Raw genomic sequence first — 3,641 nt, 5'->3', positions numbered from 1 at the left:
TCAAAAAGTCACATGAGACTCCGACAATGGAAGAAAACGATTTCAAATGTCAATTATTGACATTTAAGGAGACAGCAAAACGAGTTGGTCGTCATTTTGCACATTTCGGCCGCCGTTTTTCTCTATGGCTTCGTCGTTATGGCGATGAGGATGGAGAGAAAGGTGAGCGTGTGACAGACGGAAGGTGGGAAGAGGAAGAAGCGAGAAAAACAGAAAGAGAGAGACAGAGATCAGGCATCTGTGCAGAGGTGATGTTTCTCCATGCCCTCCCCCCTCCCTCCCTCGTTAAACACATCACCCTGCCTGTCGTCGCTTCAGCTTGTTTTTGTGCCGACAAGAAAAGTGCATTAGCGCCACTATTTACAGTATCTCTCGCACCATCGAGACCCGTCGCGCAAATAAACACCAGCGAGGCCACCATTTCTACGAAGACAGACTAAATAGTATTCCAAAAACTGCAGCAGCCATTTTTTTTTTCGCTGTGCTCCACACATTGCTGCTGCTATCTCTTCGAACACAACATTCCTGGAAGCTCAAAGCATCTAAAACGTACGACTTGACCTGCCTGTCTAGTTTGCCGGTCCGGAATCTGAAAAAAAAATAAAAATCCCATGTGCTCACGTTGAAGCTCCGACGGGAGCCAGAAAAAATTTCACTCGGGTAAAATCACATTGACAGAAAGCTTTAAGGAGCTCCTTTTAAAAGCTCCTGCTGACTTGTGAGAACACTTGAACACACATATAAGACTGGCACAAAGTGCGGGCTGTCACAAGTCCAATTGTCGAGCGATGTACTGGAGAAAAGCGCCGCAGACAGATGCAGCAAGCTCGGTGTGGGAGGAAGGTGCTGAGAGGTGAGATGGAAGGAAACTGTGAACAGAAGGGGGGGGGGGCATGAAGTGTTTGTCTGGTTGAACGTACGCTTTGAGGACACCACATTAGGCACCATCATAGAGGAAGCAAAGTTGTCTGTGTTCACTCCCACAACGGCGCAAACTCCCCTTTCTGACTGTGCCTGTCTATAAAAACACCAAAAGAAAAAAACACCGTTCGAGACTGTCAAGGTTGAGGAAGTGAATGAGTCACTTCTTGGAGGTTACTTAGTTGAATCACAGTAGATGGAACCTTGCTAGACAATGAAGAGAATCTCCTTCCTGGTTACTTTCGCGTCTGTGTTAAAACCTTTTGAAAGAACTGAGTCATCTATGATGAACTCTACTTTCCGCACACAGCAAATACATTTTCTAGCCGCAGACGACTAATTTGCTCTTACCGGTGTAATTTGCAGACATTTTTTTCCCTTTCTATCTCCATCGTGTGTTTAACGAGGTTACTTATTTACAGGTTATTGGAAAATAACGATTTGAGAAGAGTGGACGAAGCAGGTGGAGGCAAATAAGATGTCCCACTGTCATTTCGAGCATCTGGCAGGGATTAGCCGGCAGACTGCATAAAATCTCGTGCGCTATCCTGTGCATTCAAGTAGTCGCAGTAAATTTTAAGCAGTGGCAGATCTAGAAGGGGGCCTCGGGGGGGCTACTGCCACCAATGTAGAAATAAGCATATTTTAGCTAGCAACAACAATGTTGGGGGCTGAGGACACTTCTGGGGATCACCAATAGATGGTGAGCAGGCCGGAGGGAGGCCACGGGCCGTCGATTGAGCACCCCTGGTCCACAAGCTAGTTCACACACATCCCACATTTGACACAAGACAACACAGCAGTCTTGTTTACATTACAAATAATCCCTTCTCCCTGCAAGGCCCATCTATTGGACTCTGTACAAAGAAATGTTTTATGTTATTAAAAAAATGGGAACCTCAAAGCACAAATATGGCCCTCGGTGAGATTGTCTCCTTTGCTAAATATTGCAGCGGCAGTGAATCACCAGCGTTTGCTGCCCGTGGGTGGCAAGTGTAGCGCAGACTTTGTTTGTTATTTCAAAAGCCCAGCGCAAAGCCCGCATGTATTGTGCCCGAAAGCAATTACTGCTGCGGCTGAGCGCCGTGCCACGTGTCCTCCACCATACGCCGATGTGCTGTCTGCAAAGAAACGTAGGCAGTAAATAAATGCATGAAAAATAAAAATGTAGCGGAAATATTGATTTGCAATATTTTGGTGTAAATTGTCTAGCTTTGCTGGCTTTGAAATTGAACCTTTTTACAGGAGGTATTTTCGACCTAGCCGAGCATAGAACGCACAAATGGAATGAATAATGAAAGAGAAAATGGTTTGTGTTTCCGTCACGCACATTGCAAGATTATTTAAAAAAAAAAAAAAAAAAAACATAACCAGTTGCCACATAACTATGCGAAGCGTGACTGATTAAATTGCACATTGTGGTGCTACAAAGTTTTTTATTTATCGGCATAGCCATTAGTCAAAGTTTCATGTTTGGGGAGGTTGCATCATTTGAATTACTGCCACCTATAGGCCTGGAGTGGAACACAATTTCTAAACGCTCAAATTTGTTTCGCCAGTATAATAAACAGACTGTAAAAAATATTACAGTCTAAAGAAGACCAAAATGAACATGGATAAATATAAAAAAAATTTTAAAATCAATCAAGTCAAAGCTTTCTCCTCCTCAAGGATGTTTCAAGCACAATCCAAAGACACCATCAGGCTGACTTCATCCATCAAGATTATGAATTTTCAAAGGCACTATCATCACAAAAAAATCTGCTGCGCCTTCACTCTGCAGTCCATCCCCACCAAGTCCATTCTTCGCTGACGCGTGGGACCTTGATGTCAACTTTGGAGGATTTGCCACGGCACATTTACGCTGCAAATCTAGCGTGTTAGTGCCGGCGCCCCCCACCCTCCCCCCCTTAATGTTTCCGACACGTCGCGGTGACTCAAAGCCGTAGAGCAAGGCCAAAACACGCCATCACAATGATACAAAACATTCCAGAGGTTTCATTGCATTTTGTTGCCTACCACCAATTAGTTGCAAAACATCCACCGACTCAAAAAAAAAAAAAAAAACGGCATGTGGTAAAGAGCTTTCATGTAAATGCCAAGGAACAAACTATCTCTAACCTTCAGTAACCGAGGTCGTGTTAGCCCGAGGTGACAACGGTTCAAATTCGGCGTGCGCAAAAAATCAATGATCACTTGTGTTCACGGTGCAAAGATCAATGGTATTAAGAGTGATCAAACAGGGTGTCAAATCACAGCCCAAGGCAGGTCGTGTCCCACTCGCTACATTTAGCAGCCCTGGTTTGAAACACGTCCCGATGGCAACGTGGTATCGTCTCCGGGGCACGGGCAGATAAATGCGTCCACGGCCTGAGCAGCGGCGGCTAAGTAAGCGAGCGGCAACCGAGGCGGCGCTTCATTTAGGAATGATATTAGGATTTACGAGCCAATGAAGCGCAGAGCTGCTTTATTACGCCGCCGCCGAGGAGGAAAGGCACGGATGTCACTCGGAATGTTTCAACTCGTGTTTCCTTCACGTTTACAAGATCCAAAAATATTTCAGAAGCCTACTTTGAAAAAAAAAAAGGCTGAAAACAAACAAAAAAAAATCCCACGTGACTTTCCATCTATATTGGATGTCTATAAGCCGCCATTAACATGCAGCACTGTGACTGAGCCCAATCAGGCGTGGAGAGAAAAAAGTGCTTATCTCCAAAAGT

The sequence above is a fragment of the Syngnathus scovelli genome, chromosome 19, assembly GCF_024217435.2.
Source record: "Syngnathus scovelli strain Florida chromosome 19, RoL_Ssco_1.2, whole genome shotgun sequence".
Classification (NCBI taxonomy): Eukaryota; Metazoa; Chordata; class Actinopteri; order Syngnathiformes; family Syngnathidae; genus Syngnathus; species Syngnathus scovelli.
Note: the sequence above shows the minus strand (reverse complement) of the source record.